Here is a 15,391-nt window from a genome sequence, read left to right as displayed (position 1 = left end):
TGATTTTCTGCAATGCTTTTAGGATGAAAGGTGCATTCAATCTATTTTGAATAAATGATTTTTTTTTATTTCTCTGATGACAAAATGGATTATATAGACTCCTGTTTTGATTAACCTATGATGATGTTGTATCACATAATGGACAGCAATGTGAATGACCAAAATCATCACTATCATCATCAGCTACATTATCATATTCTTTCTGCCAGGTAGACACCCACTACATCAAATATAGAAACGTGAACTGGGTTTGCAAGCCTGTGGTTTGTACAACTTACTGCAGCTGTGCAGTTGGAGGGAGCACAGATCAACAGTTTCCCCCCCCCCTTTTCAAATTCGCTGGCTGTTTTATTTTTCTATCTATAGCTTTGAGGAATGGGTCATCAGAGATTGTATCTGTAATTAATACAATGGTTCTTGCTTTGACCTACTTTTCAGCTGAGAATCAGTAGTTCCTGAAGTGTTTTCCTGGGAAATGCAAGTATGTAAACCATCTGAATCTCAGCTAAATCCAGATTAGATTTAAGATTCTGCTCAATGCAAAAAGCCCCCAATACTTTAAAATCTCATCTATAATTATAGTTGGAGGGAGCACAGATCAACAGTTTCCCCCCCCCCTTTTCAAATTCGCTGGCTGTTTTTTTTTTCTATCTATAGCTTTGAGGAATGGGTCATCAGAGATTGTATCTGTAATTAATACAATGGTTCTTGCTTTGACCTACTTTTCAGCTGAGAATCAGTAGTTCCTGAAGTGTTTTCCTGGGAAATGCAAGTATGTAAACCATCTGAATCTCAGCTAAATCCAGATTAGATTTAAGATTCTGCTCAATGCAAAAAGCCCCCAATACTTTAAAATCTCATCTATAATTATTTAATCATTCCTATTACACTAAGGAATCTTTCTTCAAGTCACTTCAAGGTTCAGCATTCAATTCATTCATATGGTATTTCTCATACTATTAGAAAGATTCATTATGAAACAGTCTGAAGGGCTCAGTGCTCAACAGTAAGCTAATAAGTTCCATTCAGGTGAAAATGGATCTATATTGCCTATTTACTCACTGGGTTAAATGTGTTAGTCACAAACAGAAACTACAAAACTAGGAAGCTCAAGACTTAAACAAATGCCTACAATACATTCTTCATCCCAAAGTAAGTACCAAGCAAATTATGGAAGCTAATTCTGGATAGGGATTTAAGTTACTATCCCTCAGTTGCATTACACAAAATATATCACTTCCTCTGGCTGCCTCAACAACCACTGGATTCTCATCTTCCTAACAATCTTATGGTTCTAGTATTCCTACTACTTTAGGAGCAGTATAAGGTAGTGGTAGGCAATCTGATATTCTTTAGATATTGTGGACTACAACTGGCACAACCTTTTGCCATAAACTGGGGCTTATGGGAGCTGACACCTAAGATATCTGATACCAAATTACCTACTGTTCCAGTGGAGTGTAGTTTGACTCTTCTTCAATACAGAACATTTTCACACAAGGGCTTTGCACCGGTTTAGAATAAATTCTGGTCCTCAGACAGTTGGGTTGACACATTTCTGACCCACCATTCAATGGCTTCTGTGACTGGGTGATCAACACCCCTCCCCTTTTACATAAATGCACCGCATTTATGTAAAAAGGGGTGAGGTTTCTAGCACCCAGTTGTACCTGCCATTTGGACCCCCCCTTGCAGACACTCTTGCCAGCATTATTTTTTTTTTCTTTTTATCTTGCTGAACTTTATAAAGTTTGTGAGCAGACCATTTTTAACTGGCAGGAAGTCTTGCCTTACCCCACTTTCTAGCTCCTATTTCATGGGGGAAGGAGTTTGAAGGAATGGTTACTTGACAGCCTAGCAGTTTCTGCTCATAACGACTGCTCAGTTCTTTTTTTTCCCCTTATAGGACCACGCAAATGCACACAGCATGAAGAAAAAAACTGAATGGGGGAAAAAGCGACATCTTTTCCTTACATCTGTATGAAGTGGGGATGAGATAATTTTTGTTACTGTAGAATGAACGGTACTATAGGCTGGGTCATGATTGAATGCCAGTGCTTGCACTCTTTTGTCAGATGGAGGGAACGTTGATTGTTTCAAAGCAATGCTTTACAGATTAGCTTCAAACTCAGTTTAAAAGGCTGAGGAATAGAAATGGTTATAGTGTGAAACTGCCTAGGAACCTCCACATTGCTGAAAGATGGATCCTCCTTAGTGTGAAAAATATCAGCATGCAATTATCATAAACAAATATAGCATTTAATTCTTCTGCAAATGTATCCCAGCACCCAGGACATCAGGGTTATCATAGTGCTTGAAAATTCCAGTCTTGGATTGTGAATGCCTACTTAACACTTAATTGGGCCATTATATACATACTTCATTAGCCTTGACCAATAGATATATTTCAGCCAGATCTTCATCAGTATAGCTCTATTCAGTCATTCTAAACCCTCCATGCAATGAGGTATTCCAAGACATAAATATAGCCAGAATTATAACATAATTTTATATATTGCATACTACAGGTCAAGTACTGTACTCTAATATTTGTATCCCTCCATAAAGGTAACATATGATATCCTAATCCAGTTATAGCTATGTATGTTGCCTACAAGGCCTTAAATCTTATGTGTAGGAGATAGAGAAAATAAAGATGATACTATGTGGCTAATTCTTTGATAACTCAGATAATCTACCCCAAAAGAGGAAAAATTCCAGAATGCTTACAAGGTAGATTTTTCATCATCAAGATAATCAGAAATGGAATGTTCACTATGATTATTTTATTTTGAGATATGGCCTCACTCTGCAGCTCATTCAAGTGGGACAATTTCCCACTTGAAGTACTGACCAGCCTCAGTGTGATTTAAAGATAAAGAATCACAAGTCAAGTTAAAACTTCAAATCAGATTTGAAAGACGTGAAGGAGGATAAGAAAAGTGCACCAGCGAACAACAGGCAGAATAAATCTAGAGTTGGTGCCGGGTGAGGATTTTGGCCAACAAACAGAGGAGTGTTGCAGGTTCTTTTTTGAACCACAAGTAATCAGATTGGTCCAGATTCAGTAAAGACAAAAAGCACTGAGAATTCAGTTGGTTGGCTTTTTGTATCTCCCTTCAACAGCTGGGGAGACTTTTATTTTGCAGAACAAGGAAAGCTTACAAAAGAAAAGGAACTGTAAATTATAAATGCCTCCAACTAGTTGAGAAATCAATATCTTATTTGTAAACCCAGATTCTATTTTAATGATCTATTTTCTATAGGCTTTATGTATACTAAATTTTTTAAAGTCTCATTTGAACACATCTTCGTATCTTCCTATTCTATATCTCTAATATATTTGTTGATCGCTGACCTCTCTGTTTCTGTTGTCTTAAACTCTACATATCCCCATAGTCACTCTCCACAGAGCTATAGTACTCCTTCTTCTACAGCTTTCAATCTGTCATTTACCTTTTTTAGTCTCTGTTTCTGTTCTGTCCAAGTCTTTTTGGTTCTCCTCTTCTGCTTGTATGTTCCTGGCTGGGCTTCCTGACTCTTCTCCTCTTTCCAGTCTTGGTTTCCTCACGCCAAGCCTGAGGAAAAGGAAAAAAGCACCTTTCTCTTTCAGCTGCTGCCTCTTTCTGAACAGAGCTATTTATCCCTGGCTCTGTCTACTCAGCCTCTTCGTCATGAGGCCTACGGCTGCAGAATTCCCAGGCAGCCATCTTGTCTCCCTCCTCCTCACCCCCCCCCCCCGTTTGATTGGCGGCTGGTCGTCTTAGCGTCTGCTCAGGTCGTCTGTCCTTCCACAAGGAAGTACTGCTGTAAACTGATTATCCATCATAATGTGTGTGGGTTTTTTTTAATGCTTACACATTATTTGTAACATGTATTATGTATATCATGGTTGGTGTATATTGATATAAATAATCAGTGTTATTTTTCTCAGTCCTTTCATAATTTCCAAAAACAGTGTATCACACAATGAGGCATAATCCTTTTTGGACTGCATTTGAAGTACATGTTGCCTTTAGTTTAGTAAATCCTCTTTGCGTTGCTGATTGGCAAATGTTCAAGTTTTTAAAAGCCAACCTGGGACGTACAAGTCTCCATGTGGGAAAGTGGTTCCAGCAGATATAATCCAACATTCCTGACCTTGACTTTTTTTTTGGGGGGGGGGTCATTTCAAATGCTAACTTTATCTAAAAAATGGTCATATTTGCATTTTTAAAGGAAATTAAGTGTATGAAGGAAATAAATCCGAACCTGAAAGTAGTACTAGTCCCAAATATAATTATCCCTGTAATGTCCCTGTAAGTATGTCCCTGTAAGTTTTATATTGTGCCTTTGCAATACTTAATATTACTCTCTATACATTAATTCACTGTCTGAAGGTTTAGAAGAATAATCATTGCATTGAGCAGACATAACCACCCTCTGCTGTAATGATATGCACATCAATCTAAATCCAGCTCTGTCAATAGCACAGACATTCAACTGTCCTATGTTCCTAGCGGCAGCCAATCAGTTGTCTCTAGAAACACCATAATCAAGAAATGAAGGTAATATCTTTCATGAGTCCTCAACATCCCAGCCTAGAAATGCTACCACCTTTTTTTAAAAAAGATGCATATAAACTTCTTTTTGCTCATATCCCTACCAGATTGTTTTAAAAGATGTAAGCAAACCAAAAAAAAAAAAGGAAAACCAAAAACACTGATTAACAGGGTCATCTGAGCTCAGACAAATTCCAATTTGTCACATTCAACAGTGAATGTACATGAGCGACTTCTGAATTGATCAAAACGACTTCATTTAAAAGGCCAGGCAAAACAGCTCTCAGTGCTCTCTCAAAACAGACCTCAGTGGAAATCTTTCAGTAACTCAGAGTGCCTCCCATGCACACATAGTGGCCAAAGCAACTGGAACTTGACAACGTAGAGCAAAAGGAATGAACTCGAAAGCACAACCCCAAATAACATAGGGCTTCTTCCTCATAGCTTTCCTAAACAATGAAAAGTACAAGTCAGCCTTTGCTATCTAAAGGGCTAGAGCTCTTTATATCTGAAAATGCAAGGATTCAGATGACACAGCTAGTGTGCAGCAATAACCACAGACCATAATGAAGACTCATTGCTCTGGAACCTGTCTGGTCTTTTATGCACCAGACTGCTAGGGACAATACTTGGGAGCATGATGTCTGTGCTGAAAAAATCCTTTAAGGTTGGAGTGGGCTATCAAAACTGTAGATAAATAACTGGGTCGTTGACCCAATCCTTCAGAGGTCATCCTGTGGTCCAATGTTTTTAAGACTAGATGTCTCAGATCACTATAAATGATCACCAAATGAACAGTTTCCCAAGAAAACAAACAAAGAAACAAAAGGTATGGAGGCAGCTGAGGAGAACTACAGCAATGCGGATTACGGATGAATATCAGAGCAAGTTTTAAACTGGAAAGTGTAAGGAGATACAACAACTTGATGAGGAATATTCATCTTCTGAAGGTTGTTGAAGTAACTGCAACAAACAGTCATTGCAGTGGGACATTTAGCACTTAATGAATACTGTTACTTTGATGCTTAAAAATCTCCCACATCTCTAATTTTACATTCTGTGGCTCTATGTCCTTGAATTCACGCGAGGACACATTTGTCGTATTTGTGTTTTGCATGTATCTGACATCTCCATTTCTTACCCCATCTCTTTGTTCTTGGTGCAGTTTCTTCAGGAAACGCATAGCCTTGACAGCGTACTAAATATAAAGTCCCACGTTCTTACAAGTGTGCTGCATGGAATATTTTGCCCTTTCTCACACTGGCAGCTGGGCAAACTAAATAGGGTGCTGCAATAATTGCTATGCATTATATACTGTAGGTAGCTATAATTCAGTGGCTCATTGGGTGAATCTTCTCTATGTTAGTAGTGTAAAAAATAGACGTTTTTATTTTACTTCCATCAACCATATTAATATGCTTCTCACTTTTGCTGGTGTTCATTCTTTTTCAAAGAACTGCTTCTTTGCCCGGGTATATTTACAGGCAAATACACAAGCCAGGTACAAGCTGGTATAGCTAGCTGTCTCCATGTCAGCGTAAGAGACCACATACAGTATAGATGTATACAATACCTAGAACTTAGAAGTAATATGGGCTGGGATTGATAATTGGTTACAGGAACAGAAGCCCCACTCCATGTCCCCTCACATATCTAGGACACAGATTACTCTAAAAATTAATTATTTTTCCCAGGGATCTTCCTAAACTTGAACCTCTATCTGACACAGTAAGACAATGTATTTAGACTTACACCTGCTAGCCATAAGTGATTTTTTTTTTCAATGTGGCATCTGAACATGACTGACCCTGGAATCTTTGTATGCTAGATCGAAGATTTTGTTGTGGAAAGCTTCTTTTCAGAGAGAAGTGGAGCTGAGGTGATTTTTCATATTAACACACGGAGGAGAATTTTCCCAGAGACTGAGACACATTACATTGAAGCACAAATTAGTTTACTGACAGTATTGGAGGCAAAGAGGGGTGGGGTTATAGTTCTTATGCAAATTAGGGTGGGGTTATATTCTAAATGCAAATTAGACTATACATGTGATTGGCTATAACACCCAGGCATTTCATTGGATATAAAATATCATGTGCCCTAGTGAGGTTAGTGAGAGATTACAGGGCAGAACTAAAAGACAATGGGGTTTTGAAAGAACAAAGAAACAGCATTTCATGAACACAGTAGTTATTTTCTTTTGTTTTCCCAGAGCTCTGCTTGCTTTCCAGTAACTTTTGCCAGCTTATTAACCTTCCTTGGCCTTTTAAATGTTTTATAGCTGAGCTGACAGTTTTAATTTCCCTGGAAAAGTGTATTCCCTGGAAAAGTGTATTCCCTGGAAAAGGGGAGAAGGAGAACCAAGAAGAGTGAAGAGTGTGATGACGGGTAGGAAGAAAGGCATAGAAAGAAGAAAAGAAAAGGCTGGAGGACTTGCTGTGGCATTAGAGGCCATGACATCGAAGGTGTGCTAGACTGGCAGAGGAAAAGAGGGAAAAGAGGAAAAGCTTGTTGGTTGCAGGTAGGATGCAGGTATTAGAGACTGCTGTAGCCTCTGATTCCTTTGCCACTTAGGGCAAGGCTTGGAAATCAGGCAGATGATGGAAAGAACTGTTGTTTAGAGTTTGGGTGGAAGGGTGCAAATCAGAAAAGGAAGTCTTGCCTTGTGTCTCGGTACTATAGCCCAGCCTGAATCCTGACTGAAAAGGGTCCAGATAATCTGCTTCATCCAAGGCCCTCTGTAGCTGGGACCTCACCACCCTCTCAACAACTTTCCCTAAAAAGGGAAGGTTGGAGACTGGGTGAAAGTTATCCAAAACCGTCAGGTCCAAGGATGGTCTCTTGAGGAGGGGATGAACCACTGCCTCTTTCAAGGCCAGGGAACCATCCCCTCTTACAAGGAGGCATTTACCACTGCTTGGTCCCAACAACATGCCACCTCCTGGGAGGCTTTAATCAACCAGGAGGGGCATGGGTCCAGACTACAGGTGGCAAAGCTCATAGCAGTAAGGACCCTATCCACTGCCTCAGGATTGACCAGCTTGAATTTTTCCCAGATAACTAAACTAGGATGTGCCTCAGTCACTTCCACTGGATCTGACCAGTCAGATTCTAACTCCAAATGGAGTTGAGCAATTTTATCCAGTGGATGCCTAGAATAGTCCTCATGCTGACTCTGCAAGGGCTCACCTGCCCTGCCCCCCCGGAGGGCCCTGGTCACCTGAAACAGGGTCGCCAGCCAGCCATCTGCAGATGCAATGTGAACAGAGAAGTAAGCACACTTCACCGCTCTTACCACCCCAAAGTAAGTGCTAATAAAGGCTTGTACCTGTGCTCGGTCAGCTTCATCCCTCATCTTCCTCCAGTAGCACTCTAGGTAGTTCTTGTGTCATTTCATTTCTCTGAGCCCTGCTGTAAAGCGGTCCTATGGGATCCGTGATCATAGAGAGTCCGCACAGGCACAATCCAATCAAAGGCCCTTGTCACATGCTTGTTCCAGGCTACCACTAAGGCCTCAGACAAATTGTGCACAAGAGCCTCAGGAATACCCCCAAGCTCCCTCTGTGTCAGGCCCAGCCCAAGAACAACGGTGAAACAGTCCAGTCCAGTCCCTTTATTTGCTTATGCCTTACAGACAGAGTCTTGCCAGACTAAATCTATACTACTGCATCTAGTGAATATACCCTGGGAGATTCTAGGGAGTGGCCATCCTGAACCTCTTATGCTTCCCATGCTCCCTCTGCAGACTGTGTTGTCTCTTGCCTCCTCCCCCCTCCTGGAAGGCACCCCCTCCTTCTTGATAGCCTTGATATCTCACACTCTGAAACTCTACTGGGTCCATCAGTCACCTGGGGTGGACCAATCAGATAGGCCCAAATCAGCTGATCTGCGGTGCTCTGAAACCTCCACGGTCAGAAATGCCACTTATTCTCCATGGAGCCTTGGCTGCAGGGATGCCCCAGCCACACTGATGAAAACATGGCCTGGATCCACCACCAGCCATCTTCCTGCTTTACCATCACCTGATCCAGGCAAAGCGAAGCTCTGCTTACACAGTGTGTCTCCTCCTCCTCCCCCTCTCTGTGTGTTATGGGTTGTATGCTGTTCTTATGGGTATTTTTTATTGACTCTGAACCACCCAGAATCTGGTGACTCTGGGTGGGATGTAAATATTGCAAGAAATAAATGAAGCATCAAAAGCTCACTGGCAAACAATGGGCTGCTGGAGGAGGGGTGGCGTGCTTCCTCCTGTATTTAAACCCTATGCATTGATCAAGGAAGAAAGTTTGCCCTCTGTAACCATGCCGGTGGAATCATGGGGAAAAGATGGGGCAGGAACAGGAAAGGCAGCTCAGACACAAACTATAGGAATACTGCTCCTAGAAAATAGCTCAGGGACTCTGCGTAGAAACAGAACTGGCAGGGAATGAGAATGAAGGAATGAACACAAACTAGTTTAAACAAAGGATGTGTTTTATGAAATCCCAGCCTGATTCTTAAATGGTTGAAACCCCAAACATGAAGCACCCTCTTCATGGTGAAGAAAAACAGTGGATTGCTTCAGGCAAACCAGAGCCCTTCCTCCACCCATTTTCTAACTTCCCAGCAAGCTAGTAAGCATTTCTGTAGGCTGGTGAATTTTGTGTGATTATTTGCAACTGTTGTACCTATGTAATGTTTGTTTGTTTAATTATTTTTCAAATTTGTTACCGCCCATCTCACTGCAGAGTGACTCTGGGTGGTTTACAATAAAAAGAATAAATATTAGTTAAAATAGAATAAATATACATTAAAATACATTACAAAAGACTTCCTATATAAATAATAAATATCTTAGGTTCAGGGAGCATCTTCAAGGTGCTAGCCACCCCAGGGTTGTGATATCCCTTCTCACCCCAAGCAAGTTGGCAGAGCCAGGTCTTCAGCCCGTTCTGGAAGGCCGGGAAAGTAGGGCCCCATCTCACCTCTGGGGGAAGACTGTTCCATAGGGTGGTAATGATACCATGACGGCTTACTGCAGGTGTATTCCTATACATGTCAACTCAAAAATTAACCCCATTGTGTTCAGTTCAGCATGTGTTCATGTTTTACTCATAGACAAGTATATGTATAGGATTACTTACTTCAATTGCCTGATAAAATGAGCATTGTTCTATGCTAAAATTATGTCCTTCCCTTACCTGGCCCATGGAGCTTTGAGCAATGCCTTTCCTCTTCCCACAGGTCCTCTCCTTTTTTCCACCACAGGCAGCAGTTAGGACCTTCCTTCAGCTGTGCCTGAAAGAGAAAGTATAGAGGTGGCTGAAGTAGTCAGATTTCCTCCATGTATCAGGTATTACAAATGTCCCAGTTCGGTTAGCCCTTGACAGACTTTTGGCACGTGTCTGAACTAAAACTGTTTTTTTTTCCCAGGCATGACTCTCCCAAAGCTCTCTTTAGCAAACAGCAGATCTGACACAAGAATTCCAGCAAGGGAACAATTTTTAATTTAGAACCTGTGATATATGATTGGCATGGCATGGCATGGCATGGCATGGCATGGCATGGCAGAGAACCAGTTTAGTGTAGTGGTTAAGGCATCAGGCTAGAAACCAGGAGACCATGAGTTCTAGTCCTGCCTTAGGTACGAAGCCACCTGGGTGACTTTGGACCAGTCCCTCTCTCTGTCTCAGCCCTAGAAGGAGCCAATGGCAAAACACTTCCAAAAAACCTTGCCAAGAAAACTGCAGGGACTAGTCCAAGCAATTGCCAGGAATCAACACTGACTTGAAGGCAGAAAAAATAAACAAATTAAAATATATGTGTATATTATGGTGGAGACCTTGATGCACTGGTAAAGGTGGACTCTGCAGGTGTGTAATATTTACGCAACTTGAATTGTTATCAATCTAAGACCCAACTCTTACCTGTAAAATAATTTATGTTACAATTATTGTATACACATGGACAGATGGAGAGGGAGCGTCTCTTCCCTCCTCTTCTTGCCTAGGGGAAGCAGACATCAGAGAGATGGTGAATGACAGATGGCGCTTCCTTTCACAAAGTTCCACCCCTTGAAGTCAGCTGGCTCTTCAGAGAATAGGGGGTTTTGAATCTAGCTCGGTCTCTGGGTTTAAACATAGTAGCTACTGTAAAGTCATATGGCCTGTAGTTATAGTTTGTCATATAGATTAGGACCAATAGTATACAACTCCTTGTACTTCCCTTGGAAACGCTTCACTAATATGCTTCATTCAACCCTTCTGTTATTACTTCCCAGTAATACTAACAAAGTGCAGAAGGAAATAAAGACTTCAGATTTTTTTTTCATCCTTACCTGTCAGAAAGTCTGCTTCCTTCTTAAAACAATTCTATGCCAAATTCTTCCCTGCTATATCCTATACATAGAGATCCTACAAAGTTTGATGCACCCCCCTTTAAAAAAAAAAACTGCCTCAGAAACAATCTGTCCTCTTCTTGGTCTTCCCAACTTGATGCATTCCACATGTGTTTGACTTCAGATTTCATAATTTCCCAGATTGGATATTATGGGACTTGAATCCTAATACATCTGGAGGACACTTGATAAGAGAGGTCTGGTTGATTAATTCAACTTCCTTGTTACTCTCACCTCTCCTATACTGTTCTTCTATTTCATTTTGTTTTCTCTCCTCTATTTATTTACTCTAATAGAAGTGAATATGTATAGCTCAGTGTTGAACTGTGGAGTCCTTGGGGTTCTTTAAGCTTGGCTGTTTTCTTGCAAACGTTTCATTACCCAGCTAGGTAACATCTTCAGCGCTAGAAAGGAGTGTGGTTTGCTCTCTGTTTATATACAGTGGCATGTCGTGCCAGTGTTGGTGGGGGTGTGGGTTTTGTTTTGTTCTACTTTTTCCCTCTGGTAGTTCCTTGATTAGGGTATTGTTTACTGCTTGATTGTATGTCTGGTGATAATCTTGGTTAATCTCTGCTTAACTGGGTGATGATTGCTGGTGAGATGTTCTGTTTTTTTGTTTTCCTTTTTATTGTCTCTTTTGAATAGTGTGTAGATGTTGTTTATCTCTATGTGCCTGTTGATGGCTGTCTTGTCTGAATACCAAGCTTCCAGGAATTCCCTCGAATTTTTGGATTTAGCTTGGTCTAAGATGCTAACAGTTTCCCAGCTGAAACTATGGTTAAGTCTGTCCATGTGTTGTGAGATTAAGGAGTTTACATTGTGTCTTCTGACTGCTAGCTGGTGTTCATGGATGCGCTCTGCTAGCCTTCGGCCTGTCTGTCCTACATAGTGGTTGTTACAGTCCTTACACTATATGGCGTAGATGACTCCTGTTTTTAATTCTTGGGCTACTGGGTCTTTTGGTTTGCTTTGGTTTTGGAGGGCTTTAGTTGGTTTGTGTGCTACAGAGATGCCATGTGGTTGTAATAGTCTGTTGGTAGTTTCTGAGACATTTCTGATGTATGGCAGTGTGATCCTTTTCATAGCTTGTGTTGGTTGTGTTGTAGTAGGTTGAGTGGCCAGGCACTTTTTGATAAAGTTGCGTGGATATCCATTTTGTTGGAAGATGTTGTAGAGGTGGTCTGTTTCCTTTTTCTGCTGTTCTGGTTTGCTGCAGTGCATTTGTGCTCCTTTGAATAATATTCTTACACAGCTCCTCTTGTGGGAGGTTGGGTACCTCTATTTACTCTAAGTTGTTAAACCTAGGATTTCTCTCTCACTCTTATGTAATCACAGTTTCAGGCCATTCAGTGGTGCTTTGCAAGTTGTAGGGATGTGTGAGAGACTGTGAGAACCTGGTGGAGGAAGAGTTCAGTGGGTGCCAGAAAAGGCAGCACAATCCAGAGGTGAGGCCAGTGTGAAGGAAATGATTCAAAGAGGCTCTGCCTTAATTGGCTTTCTGTAAGTCTGTCTGGGGACTTGCTTTCACAATTTTCAATACAGGCATACCTTGGAGCTATTGTGGGTTTGGTTCCAGACCACCGCAATAAAGCAAATATCACAATAAAGTGAGTCACGTGAATTTTTTTGGCTTCCCAATGCATGTAAAAGTTATGTTTACACTATACTGTAGTCTATTAAGTGTGTGATAGCATTATGTCTAAAAAAACAATGTACATACCTTAATTTAAAAACTCTTAAAATAAGACAACAATGAAATTTGCATTGATTGACTCTTCCTTTCACAAAATATTTCTCTGTAGCATGTGATGCTGTTTGATAAATGCAATATCTGCAAAGCTCAATAAAGCGAAGAGCAATAAAATGAGGTATGACTGTATTGGGTTTTTACCCTGACTAGCATTAAAGTAGCCTTTTTGAAACTCATCTGGTGCTTGCTTCTTGAGTTTGCCAGCTACATGGGTCTTGACAAAACGGGCAGATATTCAGATCTGAAGCCAGAAAGATATTTTGAATCTGGTGTGGGCACACTTTTTCCTGTCAGTGGCACCTTAAAGAAATCTCATGTTTTCCTGGTCTTGCATATTACCCATGAAAAGCCCTTTTGAGTTCTGGAGGCATTAAAGACAGAGTGACAAAGCTGCAGTTTTTATAAGATGCTGCTGAAAGTACAGTGAATATATCGATGCCAGATCTGAAGCATCTTTCCCACCTACCCAAATACCTGCACATCCCTAATAAATTACTGTCATTTAAAGTTAAGTATATCCTCCCCATGTTTGCTGAAAGTCTACCAGAGCTCTTCACATAATGACAGCAATCCACATGACAAGTTATTACAAATATCAGAATATATGTAACACCTGTTATATACACATGGCAGGATGTAACATGCTGGGTAAGCTTTGTGACAATTTTTTAAAAATTCACTGCATTCTTTGATATTAATCATGGTTAAATAAGAGCAACCACTCTTAAAGAACCATCTCTCTGGCAGTGACAGTTTCTTGTTCTCTTTCTTGGAAGTGTTCCAAATGTATCAAAAATTAAAATGAGCTTAAAGCTGGCAATGGGGGTGGTGGTGGTGAGGAAATAAATCAAGAAATGTGATATCAGTATAAGTTATGGTTTGAAAACTTGCATTAAAAGAATGATTGATTTGTTGTTCATCACACTATTTTATCCTGCCTTTCACACCTCTGTCTGAAGTCTCATAGATTAGGGAGCAAAGTAGCATTGATTAGTCTCTCAGCAAGAACAAGATTGTCCTCCAGGGAAACTCCACTTCTAAAGATACACTCCAGGATTCCAGAAGCTTCAGGAATGACATATGGCTTAATACTTACCTATTGTCATTCTTCTGAAAACCAAAGGGGGGAAAAAGAGGAGAACTTGACACATTTTGCTTTTAAAGAATTATAGTTAAAAGACAGCAACATGATCTTACAGGCCTATGGAGAATTTGTGGGTGCATGTTTCACTGAGTATCTTATAGCTATACTTTATTTTCAGATTTCTAAGAATGTACAGGCTTTATTTTGAGGCATTTGTTATGATTTGACACATTCAGTTCTTTCCTACATTCCTCCACTTGGGAAAAAAAAAAAAGATGGTTTTCTTCAGCTTGCCAGAAGCAGCCCTCATTTGCCAAATGAAACAGATTAGTTCCCACTTGAGAGTTGTTTTTTATGATGAAAAAGCAAGATTTAAAAAGGAAGGGAGGGAGGGAGGGAAAATTAAATTAGAGCTGTCATTTTGGGGTTGATGGGATAAGGTACAGACATGTACAAGAATTTCACCATACATTCCCTTGTGAGCAAATTTCATTGTGTTTTGGTGTCATCCAAGGAGGGTTCATTTTCTCCACAAGGAGGAGGGAGGAAAGGAGGGAAGAATTATAATGTCACTTTAAAAATGTAGAGTGAGAACCCAACATTTTCTTTATTTGCCTTTAAAATGCCATGTATGCTCACAGCGTTTCACAGCCAGCCTTCTCCCTCTGCCCTGTTTTCAGGTCATAGGAGCAAAGAAGGTCTCTCCTGCAGGAAAAGCAGCTTCTCTGTAAATGATCTGCTGTGGGTATGGGGGACACTTAAAAAGCAAATAAAAGACTGCTAAGTCAACACTGCAGCTGGAACATCTTCATAGCATCACCAAACCACTGCTGAACGAATATAAACACTGTTCTTCTTACCGTTTCCATGGCACAACAATGGTTGAATTACTCTAGAAGGTGCTGTGCATTGCTTGTGGGGAAATGACCTGTGAATAGACTGGGCTGCTCTGAAAATGTAGGGGATTTGAAAAGTTAAATTTCAAGCTTGAAGAGCCGCCTCAACCATCTCACACATTTAAAAAAATGGATGCTTCTTCTCATCTGGCAAATATCAGAAAAAAGATAAGCAAGTAGACAGCAAAACCAAATGGATTTTGACTGATCTGCATATCCTTAGTGGCCAAACGTCCTGCTTAAAACAGACAGTTGTCTAAATGGAAAGCTGTCCTAACAAACTGCATGTTAAAGATAAAAAACCATGAGATAGAAGAGCGAAAATCGTGAAATTCCCCAATAACAGATATGAACAAATGCACCAGTCATTTATCAATGTCTCACTTGCTCCTCTAAGATGTCATATATGCCAACAATCCAATTTTATGAGGCATTAAAAAGTGGAATGGACATTAGTATTAGTTATATATTTGATCTGTTATATTTTTCATAACCCTCAGCAACTGATGAACAGACTGACATTCTAGAACTTTCCCACTGTGTTCTGGAGACCTGCCAATATGACAAGAAGTGGCTAACACAGGTGACAAGATAAATACCTACATACATATTTTTTTTAATATAAGTACACCAAAATATTATGAGATTTAGTGAAGTCATAAAATGTTGGGCATTTTAATTAATTAATTAATTGATTGATTTTGGGTCCTGTAAACACCATCCCAGGAGATATGTCTCATGTCC

General features: G+C 40.3%; 1 long non-coding RNA gene across 1 annotated transcript; it reads right to left on the bottom strand.

Moving 5' to 3' along the window:
- Window positions 1–3,456: 3,456 nt before the first annotated feature.
- On the bottom strand, window positions 3,457–10,503 carry LOC148216311 (uncharacterized). Its single transcript, XR_015795777.1, has 3 exons — window positions 10,448–10,503; window positions 9,722–9,818; window positions 3,457–3,578 (listed from the first exon to the last, which is right to left on the bottom strand). It is a non-coding gene; the product is annotated as an uncharacterized LOC148216311 (long non-coding RNA).
- Window positions 10,504–15,391: the final 4,888 nt, after the last annotated feature.

The sequence above is a fragment of the Python bivittatus genome, unplaced genomic scaffold (genome assembly GCF_059951505.1).
Source record: "Python bivittatus isolate LINGU-HERP-01145 unplaced genomic scaffold, Pbiv_v1 ctg000220_np1212, whole genome shotgun sequence".
Classification (NCBI taxonomy): Eukaryota; Metazoa; Chordata; class Lepidosauria; order Squamata; family Pythonidae; genus Python; species Python bivittatus.
Note: the sequence above shows the minus strand (reverse complement) of the source record. Positions and strands in the feature narration are given on the sequence as shown.